This window comes from Balaenoptera borealis, assembly GCF_965194805.1.
Source record: "Balaenoptera borealis genome assembly, chromosome: 10".
Taxonomy (NCBI): Eukaryota; Metazoa; Chordata; class Mammalia; order Artiodactyla; family Balaenopteridae; genus Balaenoptera; species Balaenoptera borealis.
In genome coordinates, this window is record NC_138874.1 from 64,270,843 (window position 1) to 64,288,180 (window position 17,338).

Consider the following 17,338-nt stretch of genomic DNA (forward strand, 5'->3'; position numbering starts at 1 on the left):
CCTTGAGGGACTTCCCTGGTGGCGCAGTGGTTAAGAATTTGCCTGCCAATGCAGGGGACATGGGTTCGAGCCTGGTCCGGGAAGATCCCACATGCTGAGGAGCAACTAAGCCCGTGAGCCACAACTACTGAGCCAACACTCCACAACTACTGAAGCCCGCACTCCTAGAGCCCATGCTCCACAACAAGAGAAGCCACTGCAATGAGAAACCCGTGCACTGCAACGAAGAGTAGCCCCCGCTCGCTGCAACTAGAGAAAGCCTGCACAGCAACAAAGACCCAACGCAGCCAAAAATAATTAATTAATTTAAAAAAAAAGAAAGAAAGAAAACCTTGAAATCTGGAGAAATTTAACAATTGTTTAAGGGCAAGCCCCAGGGCAGAGGTTGTTAGGGTTATTCCTCAGAACAGTCAGTAGTCAGGTTTACTGAAGAGGTTCTGCAGGGTGATATTCCTGAGAACATGCCTGGGGGCACATTAGTATTCATCACTAGATCCCTTCAACACAAAATATCAAAAGAATTATCATTGTCATGGGTAAAGCTACCAAACCAAATAAAGAACCTTAAATAAAGAACAAATTTCTCAGCAAAAGTCATCACAAATAATAGTAGGTAAGTCTAGTCAAATAATGCCATCTGGAGATTAAAAAAAAGGTTCAAGCGTATGATTAGTCAGGATAAAAATCTTGCAAGCAATTCTTTAGGAGAGGAACAAGTAATGCATACTTTGAGCCACAAAATTCTCCCCAGCAAATGCTGTCAGAAAATCTATGGAGAGGATCCAACTCAGTGAAGTTCCCTGGCAAACACTATTCAAAGGAAGAAAATCTTTAGAAAAGGGTAGCCAAGACAAAACGTCTTAGGAATTGGGAATAGTTTGGAGCAAGGCTGAGCTGACACGAGCTCACGATGCCCTATGTTTGTAGCCCATCAGAAAGAAGTGCTCTGCACATTCTCTGCTGCAGAAATGACCTCTCCTGAGGTAAACTCCATTATCTCAATTCATTTCTTTTCAGGAAAAACAGATAGCCAAGGTAAAGTAAATCCAGGCCAAGTAGTTCCACAGATGTCATCTTGTAGTGCAAACCCTGTAATCAGTGTCACCCAAGCTAAAGCTTTAGGTCTTCCTTCTGTATTCTATGACCCATTTCTGGAAAGCCATGAAGGCATGAAGATTTTCTCCACTTCAAGTTTAATTTACTTGCCTTTAGTGATTCAAAAAAAATCTGTTCAGAAGTTATCACAAGAGGTAACTCCAGACTAAGGTTAACAAAGCTGATAGATAACAGCAAACAGAAATGAAAGTCACAGCATCAGAGAATGAGGTCAGTCAGGATGAAGTTACCCAAGGAGTGATTCCCAAAGACTTTCCTTGAAAAAGTGGTCAAGTTCCCACAGTGTTTCTTCCTTCAGAGACAAGACAGTAGCTGAGAGGGGGAGAGGTAAATATCGAGGTAAAGACGGTGAACAGACACCATGGAGAAGAGATAAAAGAATCCAGCCATACTTCATGAGGAAGTTTTATCACAAGAGACAAGTATGCTGGAGGCTGTTCATCAAAATTGAATTGCTCCTGATATCCACCAATCTAAGTCAAATTCCTTCTTGAAAGTGATTATTTTATGGGTAACTGTAACTTTCCTACTATGGTTCAGTGTTATTCCTTAGAGATAAAAGATGATGGTGAAATTATCTAAAAGGCTATTTCTTAAGAGATTATCAACCAAAAATATAACAAAATATCACGTCTAAAGATGCATCAAGTACTTCAGAAACTCCAGAAGAAAAAGCAAATGACTGTATGGGTACCTAACGGATAAATGAGAGGAGTGTAGCTCGTTCTCTCAGTGAATAATGGAGACAAAACAAAAATAAAGAATTGATGATAAGATTGGCCAATTTCTACTTGATTTTCATCTCAAGTGAATTGTTATTTATTTGGAAAGCAAGCAGCATAACCTAAGGATTAAGAGCAAGAATTTTGGCCTCCACAAGACCTGGGTGCAAATCCACACCCTGGCACTTACTAGCTGTATGACCATGAGCAAGTTACTTAAACACTCCATGCCCCATATGCCTGCCCTTCCTAAAATTAGAATTCTAATAAACTTCACCACATAAAGTTGTTTTGGGGTTTCCATGAGGCAGTATATACAATACACAATAGCTATTGGCCATGTTTCCGCAGCTTAAACTGGCCTCTGAAAACCATTGCATTTAAAGTGATTATGCATATGTTATTTTATTGCCGTATTCCACCTATTAGTTCAGACTCTTCCCTAGATTATTTTTGTCATCCCTAGTGATATGCCAGGTGAGCTCACGCACAATGCCATGTAATGCCTCTCCCACTCAGTGAGTTTGCTCCCCAGGCCTCTGCTCTCTGAGGAGTGGTTTGAAGGTTTCTGCCACCAAAGCAGTTGCTGCTCCCTTCCACCTCATGGCTGCTGCCGCCGCTCTGCTCACCCTCCAAGGGCTAACACAGCACCACGTCCCCAGAGGCAGAGCCAGGGGCTGTGGGGCCTTCTGGCAGAAGTGGACCTCTGGCCGCTTTGTGCCACCCGTTTTCACCTGGTCATTGTTGCCCCCAGTCTGGAAGAATTCTCTTTGGAAATAGCTCTTCCAGCTTCTGATGGCAGCCCCTCTGCTCTCACAAAGTAAGTAAGACATGAGAAAGAGCTTTTTAATTTATCAAGCTGTATAAAGATGTGTATACAGAGTTGTTCATTAAAATAAGTTTATAAAAATGAGAAACCCGGAGCAATCAGAATGTCCACCAATAGGGAGAATGTGGTACAGCTAAATGATCATATGATTTTGGTATGTACGTGTGAATGTGTGTGTGTGTGTGTGTGTGTGTGTGTGTGAGAGAGAGAGAGAGAGAGAGAGACAGGTGGGAGAAATAAGAGGGGTTTGAAAGAATGCTGTAAAAAAGGATGGATTTCTTCTCCTTATTCGAAAACTATTTTATTAGACTCAGAATCTACATGACTAAAAAGAAAGCTTCTCTCCTTTTTAATATTTCTTCCTCCTGCCTAAGTAGTGCCCTTCAAGAACCCAAGGGAAGGGGAAGAGGCGAAAAGACAGACATGACTGGAGGTTGCAGGGCCCAACCTTGATAGCCCACCACCAGGGGGCAGCATCAGAGAGAAAAGGGCAGGGGGGCCTGCGAGGAGCTCCACCTTTCTGAACTTTTTCAAGCCCTGCCTGCCCACCTTTCCATCTAAGCGTTTTGTTTTACATAAGTGGCCAAATGAACTCCAGAATCTTGTGTTATTCTACCCCGGGTTCCAATCTGCTTAGCATCTAAACTTTTCTTAAAGATTTGAACATTTCCCAAACAACTTCAGAGAACAAAAGCAAAAACACACAAACATAGACTGACAACAATTTTGAGAGCTGATTACAAAAAGAGTACTTTGATTTGGTATTCAATTTCTTGTATATTTCAGAGAGAGATAGATAGATAAAAGATAGATAGTCAGTACGAAAGGCATTACTGGAATTCATCATGGAAACATTCCACTATGACCATTATGCAGCCATTAAAAGCAATAATGTAGAAAGATAATGTGTTGGCATAGCAAATGTATTATCTTAGAGTGTGCATGTGTGTCTATGCATAGAGAAATATATAGAATGATGGTCATTTAAGTGATAGGAATACTGCTGAATTTATATTTTGTTATACTTTTCTGCATCACAAACTTCTTTATAATGATCATAAATTTTTATAAAGTTAAAAAGAAAAAAATGAAATAAAACTATTTTCTCCACTGGGGAAATAAAATTTATTTTTTAAAAGTAAAATTTATGAATATGAACCTGAGAAGCCCACATTTTTTTTTAAGTGTAAAATGTACATTTAAACTTGAGCTTTCACTGTGATTGCTAAATCGATGCTTAATTCCCAGTCTTTGTGTTTCCACAGAATTCTTCTAGACCAACCTCCAGATGGGACAGTAATGGAGTGAACTCTTCTGGTTACTTGCTCCATCAGTCCTCCCTCTAGGAGGAAAATTGACCTCTCTGGTTGTTGAGATTGTTAGGTGCCTGCTAGTCTTGGGGTCACATTTCTCTGCTGGGCAGAGGGAATGTATTAAATGTCACACTGTTTGGGATTTCTTTCTCTCCCTGGTCCCTTGAACCTGTCAGTACTTGTCAGAGGCTCAGCAGGTCTTCACGCTCTTGGTTTCGGCTTCTCCACCTACAACTTGGTGGGAAAGTCAGGCTTGTGGAGGGAGATGGGAGACACTACCACATTCTTCATTTAGCAGCTTACCTATCTCTCTGAACACAATCTTAAATAAACTATCGCTCCACTGAAATGCAAAGAGAACCCATTGAAACTGCTCTCTTGTCATAACACTGCCTTTCAGATTATTATTATTATTATAATGGCCTTTGCAGTTGCCATTATCCATTGCTCATGACTAGTATAATGATCACTAATATAACCATCATTAGCTAAATGCTTCTAACTCTTCCTACCAGGCATAGTCCTTCAGGGGTCTCATGCTCAAGAAATCAGTCTCTGCTAAATAGACATTTCTCCAAAGAAGACATATAGATGGCCAATAGGCACATGAGAAGGTGCTCAACATTACTAATTATTAGAGAAATGCAACTCAAAACTACAATGAGGTATTACCTCACACTGGTCAAAATGGCCTTCATTAAAATGTCTACAAATAACAAATGCTGGAGAGGGTGTGGAGAAAAAGGAACCCTCCTACACTGTTAGTGGGAATGTAAATTGCTGCAGCCACTATGGAAAACAGTATGGCGGTTCCCCAGGAAACTAAATATAGAGTTGCCATATGATCCAGAAATCCTCCTCCTGGGCATATATCCAGAGAAAACTCTAATTGGAAAAGATACACCCACCCCAATGTTCATAGCAGCACTATTTACAGTAGCCAAAACATGGAAGCAACCTAAATGTCCATCCACAGATGAATGGATAAAGAAGATGTGGTACATATATACAATGGACTACTACTCAGCCATAAAAAAGAATGAAATAATGCCATTTGCAGAAACGTGGATGGACCTAAAGATTATCATACTAAGTGAAGTAAGTCAGACAGAGAAAGACAAATACCATAGGATATCATTCATATGTGGAATCTAAAATACGACACAAATGAACTTATCTATGAAACAGAAACAGACTCACAGACATAGAGAACAGACTTGTGGTTGCAAGAGGGAGGAGCAGTGGGGGAGGGATGTATTGGGATTTGGGGTTAGCAGATGCACACTAGTATATATAGGATGGAAAAACAACAAGGTCCTACTGTAGAGCACAGGGAACTATATTCAATATCCTGTGATAAACCATAATGGAAAAGAATATGAAAAAGAATATATATATGTATATATATATAACTGAATCACTTTGCTGTACACCAGAAACTAACACAACATTGTAAATCAACTATACTTCAATAAAATAAATGTTTTAAAAAGTCAGCCTCTGGTTATTCCACCCATGAACATCCACCTCCAACTTCCAGTACCCCCTGCGACACTTAAATGAGTTAATTCACATAAAGCTCCCAGAGTGGTGTGCCTGGAACATAGGAAATCCTCAATAACATCAGCTGCTGATGCTGTTATTATCACTATTGTTGTTGCTGTTGTGCTAGAACCACAACAGTTTAATTCTAAACCTGCAGTTGTGTTACTGCAGGGGCTTTCCCCCAGCTCCCCACCACTTCCACGATTTTTCTTTCTCCCTTTACGAAAGTTCCAGCCTGTGTTTCCTTTCACAGCCATGTGGTGTCACCAGCACTTCAGAAAGGTTCATCTGAAGTGGCTGGTTGTTAATTTCAGGAGCGTCAGGGTCATGCCTCTGCTTATACAAAGAGCCAAGCCTCATCAGACAGATCTTTCCGTGGATTGCAGAAACATTTCCTTTTTATGTGTGTTTTCATGGAGATGTATTTAGCACTGAATTTTGTGTAAAGTACCCCTGCTTTAGCCTCCATATTTCTTGTTAATTACGCTGAGAAGCTATAAGCACACCAAGGAGCAACTTGAAAATAATAATGGTAATTTATTGAACGCCTGCCAGGTGCGGGCACTGTCCTAGGAGAGACAAAGTCTCTGCCCTCCTGGAGCTTACAGAGTAAGCTGAGTCAATGATGAAGATGAAGCTAGAGGAAGGACAGAAGCCACGGTGCAGATCACCTTATATAGTTCAGGATCTTATAAATTTGGCCAGCCCCAACCTGGGTCTGAACCGATAGCAGCCCCCAAACAGGCAGCCCTCGTCATGACGCTGGGTCAGGTTGTCTAGGGGGAGCCAGATATCCTCAGGCTTATGTGACTTGTTTCAGATGTGAGGTGAAAATTTTGCAAATGCGGTGATGTGTCTGTGTGTGTGTTTCCTTTGGTCATCCGTGCATCTATCCAGTCATGTGGAGATGAATTGAAACCCCAGCTCTACCTTTTTCTTGCTCCATGACCTTGGCCAAGTCACTTATCCTCTCCAGGCCTTCAGTGCTCATCTTTAAGTGGAGGATCGCAAGGCTTTCTTTACAGAACTGAGGTGAGGATTACCTGAGATAACGTATATAGACCACTTAGCACTGGGCCAGACAGATCATGAACACATGGTAATTGGTAGTTATTAGCTTCATTATTATAACAATTAAGTTAACCCAAAACCACCAAGCATGAGCCAGGTACCGTGCTTGGCTCTGCACAGAGCAGAGAAATCAATCCAACATAATCCTTGCACTGAAAGAGCTTCTAATTCAATAGAGGAGCAAATAATACACCAAATAATGATCATACAGACTGACTGGAATCATGTGCCAAGAGAGGAACCACAAATTGTAAGAGAATCCAAGGCAGGAGAGTTGCTGTGAATGTAGGAAAGGAGAGTTAGCCTAGACCTTTGATCTAAACACAAGTGGGGGATGGAGGGGCAAAGGTCAGACCCATGGACCCAAGATAGTGCGGAGGGAGCCAACTCCACCACCCAGGGTTGCTTTTACTGGGAAAAACAGAACACAGGCGGCAGCCTACTAGGAGTGCCCATGCAATATCCTCAAGAAAGCTTCCTTCTTCTCCAAGGCTTGCAGTAGCTGACAAACTGGGTCATATAGGTGCCCCCTTAAGGTCTCACAGACACCCTGTGAAGAGAGGAACTGTGGGTCTGCTCACAGAAATTTCCAAAGTGCCAGAGAAAGACTAAGCCCCTATCTCAGGTCCTAGAGCCTCCTGCATTCATGACCACCTGAGGATACATTCAGCAAACCCCCTCTGTAACACAGTGTCTTTATAGCCCAGAGCTATAGCACAGATACTTTCCTGCTGGGAGGGTCAATGAAGTCTTCAAGAATGAGGTGACTTTGATCTGGGCCTTGGGGGGGATTTGGGGAAGATGCTCTAGAAAGAGAGAAGAGAGAAGTAAGACAGAGGCAGAGGCTGGAATGCACAGACCATGTATACAGTGTACATCTGGTAAATTATCCTACTCTGCGGGAGCAGAGGACACCTGTACTGTTGACAATAAGTCCCGTTTCCAAGTGCTTCAGAGAGTGCTTACATTGTACCGGGTTCTAGGCTCAGGTCCGGCATGCCTTATCTCATCAAGTCCTCACACACTAGATACTGTTATCTCTGTTTTTCTTTAAGAAAGCCTGAGTGAGATAAGTGACTATCTAAGGCTACAGAGATAAAGCCTGTTAAACTGGAATTCATCCCTAACCCTAAGTCTCAGCTTAAGTCACTGTGCAATCTTAGCTTCCAATATGATTGGAAAAGTACCTTAGGGTTGGGTCAGAGAGGGCCTTGAATACCTAGCAAAGAATATTGCATTCAGGGTAGCTCAAGCTCTGGAGTGAGAACATTTTGGAAATATCCAAGGTTGTGGTGGAATCTCCTTAAGCCTGAGCAGAAAGGTACATGCAGACCCAAGCCAACACACAACCGAAACTGGGGAGCAGAAAAACTCTGATTTGAGATAAGGTGGTGTCTGCTGGGAGTGTGACTCCAGATCCAGGGCACAGGAGAAGTCTTCCCAGGTGCTGGGTGTGTTCATTCTGCCACTCTTGGACAACAGTCTGGGCTTCTGTCATCTTTAGACCCAAAGGACCATGTGACTTGTTTCCATGGTTATACATATTTTTGCCCAGTAAAAATGAGCTACCCAGGAGGCTGATGAGGAGAAGAGAGTAGAACTGATGAGAATTTAGTGTCTCGCAGGGCCTCCCCCACTGCCCTGGCTCGCTTGGGACCACCATGGGGGGCCTTGGGCTCCTCCCTTCCCTAATGACGGAGGAGGGGAAACTCACTCGAGCTGCTGGAGAGGCAGGCTGCTGGAGCATGGAAAGCATCCAGCCGTGAGTCAGGTCACCTTGAATGTAGATGATGACCTTGGGCAAATCTTTGCGCCATTTGTAAAACAGTAGGACAAACCAGGTGATCCTGAAGAAACTTTGTTTTGTTGTTGTTGTTTTGTGGTTAAAAAAATGCATAACAAAAAAAAGAACGCATAACATAAAATTTACCATCTTGACCATTTTCAAGTATACAGTTCAGTGGTGTTAAGTATATTCACATTGTTGTGCAACAGATCTCCAGAATTTTTCCTCTTGCAAAATTGAAACTCCATTAAACAAGAACTCCCGTGTCCAACCCCTTTCTGCTTGGTAACCACCATGTTATGTTCTCTTTCTATGAGTAGGTTCATTGAAGGATATTTCCTATAATCAAAGAAATGGGGAACTCAGAATGGCTTTGTGCCCAGGAGCCCCAAAGGGCCCTGCTTGGTATCATTTTTAAGGCTGAATAATATTCCATTGTATATATATATATATGCCACATTTTGTTTATCCAGTCACCAGCTGACAGACATTTGGTTGCATCCACCTCTTGGCTATTGTGAATAATGTTGCTATGAACATGGGTGTGCAAATATCTTTTCAAGACCCAGTTTGACTCTCAGGTTTAAGATGCGATTAGTTCGGTTGAGTGTTTTATTACTGCTTTCTTTAAACAAACAAAACAAATAAACAAACATGGAGCCTTTTGAAGAGTGAACTAATTGAGATGAACACTTCAGATGCTGCAGGGTGACATTAATTTGGGAAGTTTGGACACTCAAAGCTAAGATTTTGGCACTCAGCAAAGTCCCAAAGCTGCACCACCAGAAGGAGCTAGAATAGCCCTAAACTGGGGCCTTGCAGAGAAAGTCCCGGCATCATTATGAACTTCAGTCACAACATTATGTAGGAAACCCTTTCAGCGGAGATAATGGGTATCTATTAATATAAATCATTTGCTGGATGAGTTATGCATTGATTTGTTGGAAAATACGGGAGATTACATGCCAGGTGTGCAGGAAAAACATTCTTCAAATTCAGTCACGTATACTATACCCCCAGGGAAAAACATTTAGGATCTATACAGTTTCCCTTGAAAGAAAGGTTTGCTTTTCCTCTCCTGAATAGCATGGTTGAAAGGTCTGGCCAACAATCAGGCTGGCAGGCATGTTACTAAATACTGGGACCTCTGCCTTCAGCACAATGACTCAGTGGGGTGGTGGGCGTTTGTTAGATGATTAATGTTTCAGTGTAGGTGTGCCTGCTGGTTGGGGTGCAGGAGTAACTTAAATCGCTAATCACAGAATCCTCTTTAGAGAAAACTGTAGTGAAACCCGGCTGATCCATTGGAACTCTCCTCCCTGGGTTCGTTTCCACAGTGAGAATGCCTATCTCAGGATGGTTGGGGGAGAGCCAAGCCATTCTTCTTAATAACAGTTGCCAAGCCCTTGTCTGGGAGTGTGGCTGTGATAAGCAGAGTCTCTACCCTCAAGGTCCTAGTCCAGTGGGGAGACAGAGGAGGATGATGAGGAGAAGACAGTGGAACTGATGAGAATTTAGTGTCTCGCAGGGCCTCCCCCACTGCCCTGGCTCGCTTGGGACCACCATGGGGGGCCTTGGGCTCCTCCCTTCCCTAATGAAGGAGGAGGGGAAACTCACTAGAGCTGCTGGAGAGGCAGGCTGCTGGAGCAAGGAAAGCATCCAGCTGTGAGTCAGGTCACCTTGAATGTGGATGATGACCTTGGGCAAATCTTTGCGCCATTTGTAAAACAGTAGGAGCAGCCCCCAAATTAGTAGGGGGCTGTGGGCAGTGTGTTAGTAGGCAGTGTGGGAACAGAAGTAGGAACAAGCCTTGGGAGCCCAGAAGAGCAGAACTAACTCAGGCAGAGTGTGAGGAAGAGCATTGCACAGATGACTTCTGACCTGGGTGTTGAAGGATGAGGAGGAGTTTTACAGGCAGAAAAGCACGAGGAAAGGCAGTCTAGGCAGGGGGAAACAGCACGTGTGCAAAGATATCTCGATGTTCAGAAATGCGTAAGAATGGCAGGATGGCTGAATAGCAGAGGGTTGAGGGTGAGGTTGAGACTTGGGAAGGCCTCTTAATGAAGTGTGAGAACTCCAGAACAGGCCCGCCGTACCCCTGCCAGGAGCTCTGGGTGGATGCGATCCCATTCCTGGTCTCCCTGGCTGCCCACAGCGTCTGACCAGGGAGAAGCCACAGCTTACACTGTGCAGCTGCGTGCCCAGAACCAAGGATGGAGAAGGCATTGCTTCATGGGTGGCACAGGCACCACGTTCATATGAGGCCATGTGTGGGGAGGAGGCACTCAATCACCAAAGAGGAGACCTTGCCAGCTTTGAGGGGAGGTTTCCTCCAGTGAGGCTGAGGAGAGTGTGAAGAATACTCACCTCTCGGCTCCTTCCTGCCGCAGCCCTGGCCATCCCAGCCACTGACCTGAAGCTCACCAACATTCCTGGGATGCAGAAACAGCATCCACTGGCTCCCACCAGGTCCCTGGGTGTCCTGGCAGCATGCCAACGAGGGGAAGGTGACACTTTGAGATAGCAGCAAGAGAACATAAGGCAAGGTGACTGCAGGCGGGGAGGAAGCTTTCGTTTTCTCTCAGAAGGACTGGCTGATGGCAGCCTGCTATTGTCCGAAGCAGGTTACCTGTGGTTTCGGAGACAATGCTTTTTATCATCGCAACCACGGCTCTTCTATCTGGGACACAAGCTATACTGAACGGGATACTAGGAAAAGAGAGAAAAATTAGACAGTGTTAGGCAAACCTAGATTCTCTCTGGGGTGCTCTTCCTTCTAAACATTTTTAGACTGAAACTGAGTCTCCTGGGAGAGCCTCGAATGAATTTGGAGCACCTGTCTCACTAGACAGATTGCTCTTTGTCCGGGGGTTCTGAGTGTCTTCTCTAGCCTCCAGAAACCGTAGGTGATTTTTTAAAATAATAATTAATAATTTAATGAGAGGTAGGCAGAGCTGGGAAGAACTATAGAGAACTCCCAGAGCAGGGGGATGCCCAAAGTGTGAAGTATGAGGAAACAGTTTTTTTTTTATCATTGTAGCTATTTTCTTTTTAGTTATATTGCTTTAAAAATACCAACATGAGTCTACACGTCGAAAAGTATATCATCCTCTCATCTTCCTCCTTCCCAAAGTGGAACAATTGCTATCAATTTGTGGGGTTTCCTTCTAGAATTTGTTCTATGCCCATATGGCGTCAGCATGTGTCAATACAGAGCTACACATAGCTAGATGAAGAGATAGACAGACAGGACCAGAACTGGGATACAGATAAGGATAGAGACACAGCTGATGTCAGTTGTCCCTTCCTGTTCATCAGGAAGAGAGAATAGAAGATTTTAGCTCTTGGGAACAGGGAGTGAGGAGTACACATTTTCTGTTTCCAGCCAGCTGAGCAGTTACATTGGGGGAAACAAGCCAATACTTGGGAGGAAGGAGAGGCTGGAGAAGCCAGACTCATGGTGATGTTGAGATTTCTAAGACAAACGGAAGAGATGCGTCTAGGGTTACCCGACATGACGGAGGGCCTGAGCCCTCTCTGTCCCTGGATTGCTGCAGGATCTTTGTAGAAACTTGACCATATGCCCTAAAGCATTGAGGGTGGCTTCAAGGGTCTAATGGCAAGTGTGCTGTCAGTGGAGGAAACCACAGGGGATGATGGAAAGTACTAAATTTGGTGAGGATGTGGAGCAGCTGGAATTCTTAGAATTAGAATGAAAATCATATAGGCACTTCAGAAAACAGTTTGAGAGTGTCTTATAAAGTTAAACATACACTGACCATATGACCACTCCTAGACATTGATCCAAGAGAAATGACAACATACGTCCAGAGGTTGCATACAAATGTTCCCAGCAGCTTTATTCATAGCTGCCAAAAAGCTAGAAACAACCCAAATATATCCATCAACTGGTGAATGGAGAAACAAAATTTGGCATACCTATACAATGGAATACTTCTCAGCAGTAAGAAGTAATGAAGTACTGCTGTACACAGCAACATGGATGAATCTCAAAAGCATTATTCTAAGTGAAAAAAGCCAAACAAAATACGACATGCTGCATGATTCCATTTATATGAGATTCTACAAAAAGCAAAACTATAGTGGTAGGAAGCAGATCAGTGATCTCCTGAGGCTAGGGGTCTGGGGAAGGAATTGACCACAAGGGCCATGAGAGAACTATTGGGGGTAATAGAAATCTTCTATATGATGATGGTGGTGGTGATGGTAGATGTCTGCACATGTGGGTTCCAACTCTTCAAATTCAGCAGTTAAAATTGGTGAATTTTACCTCAACTCTAACTTCATAAAAAATTGAACTTTACTAAAGCTGACAAAACTTCTTTTAAAATAAATATATTTATTTATTTATTTTTGGCTGCGCTGGGTCTTCGTTGCTGCGCGCCGGCTTTCTCTAGCTGCGGCAAGCGGGGGCTACTCTTCGTTGCGGTGCGTGGGCTTCTCATTGCGGTGGCTTCTCTTGTTGTGGAGCACGGGCTCTAGGCGCACGGGCTTCAGTAGTCGTGGCTCGTGGGCTCTAGAGCACAGGCTCAGTAGCTGTGGCACATGAGCTTAGTTGCTCCGCGGCATGTGGGATCTTCCCAGATCAGGGCTCGAACCCGGGTCCCCTGCATTGGCAGGCGGATTCTTAACCACTGCGCCACCAGGGAAGTCCCCAAAACATTTTTTTTAATTAATTAATTTATATATATATATATATATATATTTTTTTTTTTTTTTTTTTTTTGGCTGTGTTGGGCCTTCGTTTCTGTGCGAGGGCTTTCTCTAGTTGCGGCAAGCGGGGGCCACTCTTCATCACGGTGCGCGGGCCTCTCACTATCGCGGCCTCTCTTGTTGCGGAGCACAGGCTCCAGACGCGCAGGCTCAGTAGTTGTGGCTCACGGGCCTAGTTGCTCCGCGGCATGTGGGATCTTCCCAGACCAGGGCTCGAACCTGTGTCCCCTGCATTGGCAGGCAGACTCTTAACCACTGCGCCACCAGGGAAGCCCAAAACATTTTTTTAATTCAAGCAAAAATAGGTGAGAAGGAAAGTGATAACCAGATTGAGAAATGGGATATAACTACAGGAAAAGCAGAGTTTTTAGAAAATCATTAGGGAACAACTTTAAATAAATACATCTTAAAACTTAGTTGAAATGGACAATTTTTTCAGAAAAATATAACAGTAAACTGAATCAACAGAAAAGTTCTTAACGGGTTTTACTATGCTAGATAACCCAGATGCCCCTAAACCTATCAAGGACAGTGAGGAGTTTGAGGGAGCAAGACTTCTGACACCAATTTCAAGTTTAGGGTCCCTGAGACCACACTTAGGTTTGATAATTCACTAGGGGAACTCATAGAACTCACTGAATGCCATTATGCTCACGGTTATATTTTTTATTATAGGAAAAGATACAGATTGAAATTAGCCAAGGGAAGAAGTGCACAGGGCAGAGTCTAAGAAAGTACCAAACTCAGAACTTCCGGTCTTCCTCTAACTATGGAGTCATGAAAAGTGTTACTTTTCCAGCAGTGATGTGTGACAATATGCATAGAGTATTGGCAACCAGAGAAGCTCACCTGGACCTTGGTGTCCAGCAAAAGAAGTGAGAAGGAAATGGATACCAGGATTGAAAATTGGGATATAGTTATAGATAAAGCAGAGTTTTTCGAAAATACCGTATTAATTTGAATTACAATGACTTTATGGTGTATTTTGATATTTGGTAAGGCAAATTTTGTCTCACTGTTTTTTCATGTAACTTTCACAACTACTTTCAGACATTTGTTTTCCTTATAGAGCTTGGATTCTGTGTTAGTTAAGTTGCCTCCAGTTGCAAGTGCACATTGTTTATATTCCATGAGTTGAGTTTAATTGCTGCATAAAAATCTTCTAAGAGATTACATTAGGATTTGGCACTAAAGTGAAAAAGTTATTGTGAACACAGAAATTCATGGAAACAGCAAGTGGAAAATAAATTTATATTAGTAAAGGGAATTTTGTTATCAAGGGAATGACTTCATTTTTCTGTTTTCTTGCAAAGCAAAATCAAGAGGTTTATAGAACCAAGAAATAAAGCTACCCCCAATCCCCCTTCACACACATATGAAGTCTATTATCTTTCACTACAAGATCCATGCAAAAGGATTGTAATGCAATGGAAAATTTCCCAAATTTCTTGAAATAGATAAAAGAAATTCCAAAGCAATGAGAGATTGTCATCACAATTCATGTGTTTTGAAGGACTACCATTAGGATGTAAAACATCTATGTATCAAAACTTCCTGCTGGTTTTGAGCAGAAGACAATGGTGGAGCACTCTTTTTTTAAAAAAGATTTATTTATTTATTTATTTATTTATTTATTTATTTATTTATTTATTGGGCTGCATTGGGTCTTAACTGCTGCGCGCAGGCTTTCTCTAGTTGTGGCGAGCGGGGGCTACTCTTCGTTGCAGTGCGCGGGCTTCTTGTTGCAGTGTAGTGGAGCACTCTTTAAGAAATGCTGCATCACCAGTGTTTCTAATAGCCCAAGGATAATATTGTGTGATAAATGCAGACATCAGTGATTCTGAGTCCAAAAATGATGGAGAAGAGTTGGACTTTGGATGTGAAGATGTCTTAGGAATACCTTAACACATTTATTTCACTTCTATTTATCCTTTTAACTATGCACGCAATAATGTATGAGATGGGCACTAACCCAGACTTAGATCAATCAGAGCGCAGCAATACCTTGACCACAGTGACTGGCCAATCTGAGTGGCTGACTGGCTCTGGGCTTTGTTCACTCCTTAGTCTAACTGGCCGCTCCCCACACTGCATCTTAGAAGCCATCCTATGACCACAAGATGAACCAGTCTTAACATGAACCAACAACTGGCTAACAGTGCAAAGAAGCAAAAGGACCTGGATAGTTGATGACTTTATTGAACCATAGGATCACCTCAAGGCAGTATGAGTTGGGTTTCTGTTACTTGCACACTAAAGCTTCCTAAATGAATGTTAGTGGATAGAGAAAAAGATAATGAGTGAGGACACTCAAGGCAGCCCTGCTTCCCCAACCTGGGGACAGAATTATCCTACTCTCCAGCTCTGGGTCAGTCACTGATCCATCTGGTGAACCACTGGTTACGTCTGTTGAGGGCTCCAGAAAGGCTTTGCTGTGAGGTGCGCTGTGGAAGTAGAGCATCTTTATATACTTTTATAAAATAAGAAAGTGCAATTCAGGGATATTGGCAAGTAGAAAGATATTTGGAGCTGATCCGTGCACATCTGTTTTTGTGGTTCATACATGTTTCCAGATCTTGATTTGACTTTTATGCATTCACGGAACAAGAACCTAGGCCGGAAACAATGAAATCAAGCACCTATTTTTACTTTATTTTCATGTTGATGCTAGCTGCTTCCAGAACTGTCCCCAGTGATCCCAGACACACTGCAGGACCATCAGCTTAAAAAATCATGTTATGATGCTGGCCTGGGTCACTGCTGAGTGAGCAGATGAAGCTAGGTGAATCTAGAGGTGTCTGTGACACTGAAAGAATCACAAATCTTTACCCAAACTGCCTCCTGTTAGCAATGTTTTCTGCCTGCCCCAGGGGATTTATGAAGGACAGAACAGTTTCCCTGCCCCTGCTGAGAGGGTACCACATCTAAGTTGTCACAAAGCTCGTAGTCGACCTTAATTTCTACCCCCTTAAATTAAAATCTAGGTTATTTCATGGTCTTTACAACACCAGAACTACTTTTCTCTTTCAAACTTGGTAGATTGGTGTTTTTCTTTTTAATTTCTGTGTTTGTAAATTTTCCTGTGCCTACTTTTTCTTCTGGTCTGACGACTGCTTTTTAATGAGTTCAGCCTGTGCCTTCTTGGACAAATTGGGAGTGTAAGGAGTGTGTTAATTAGCTATCAGATCTAGCCTGGCTTTTGAAGTCCAGAGCTTTGGAATGCTACAAAAGTATAAATATAATCATGGCTTTTTGTATTCGGTAATTATACCACAGCTTGAAGCCTCAGGGAGCCTTCCACCCCAGGATTCTGCTACCGTGATCCCTGAATGGTTCTGGCATTAATGGTCAGTCTCCGGGGACCCATACCCAAGGGAAATGGCTTCCTGTTTTGTTCTAAGTGGCCCTTTTCCCCTGCAACCTTTCTCCCTGTTGACCAGACATCCTATTTCAGGATGGATAGAATAAGCCTTTTCCCCCTCCCCTTCACGGGGTAAGAAGGTAATTAAGCAGGAGTGAGAAAGGCCCTCTGGGGGTAAATTGTCTTCTTATGACTACACCCACATTGTACCAAATTATACCAAATATTTTCAGGCCTTCAAGTCAAACACCTACTCCTGCAAGAAGGCTGCATGATCACTCAAACTGATTCCTCTCACCTTCAATTTAGAAACATCCTTTCACAGCACTTCCCTTGTGTACTTCCGTGCTGGCCTTGGGCCAGGCTCTGGGTTCCCAGAGATGGAGCAAAGGAACTCACAATCTGGTGAAGGAGAGATCTCTTAAATGGCCCATAAATTTACAAGGAGCTTGGAGTCTGGCTGGGAGGTCGGGAAGGTGACAGGGAACCCTTTGGACTTTGTACACCAGTAGGCGGTGCCAAGTGAACTCAGGGGACCAAACTGCAGGCAGACAGCTACCTCTGACCAGTGGGTGTGGCAGCCCTACTTTGCTATTTCATTGCACACTGCCCTGTGACCGATCAGTTGTCCCAGTGTTACTCTAAGTGTTGTATTGTGAATCAATTCTTCCTGTCTCTGAAAAGGTGTTCTCTCAACTGCCTTTTTTTATAAAACAGTGTGGAGACTTAACATATGAGGAGTAAATGAATGAGTGGAAGAACCATGTGGGTCAAACTAGACCCTGACTTCAGAATCTGTGAAGTCAGGCAACATCCCAGTAGCCAGTGCTCCAGGCCTCCACTCACCACGCTCTGCCCAAT

At 43.2% G+C, this 17,338-nt stretch overlaps 1 long non-coding RNA gene across 1 annotated transcript in view; it reads right to left on the bottom strand.

Moving 5' to 3' along the window:
- The window catches only part of LOC309635489, a 456,622-nt gene that overhangs the window by 4,201 nt on the left and 435,083 nt on the right, over positions 1-17,338 (bottom strand). The window lies entirely within an intron of this gene.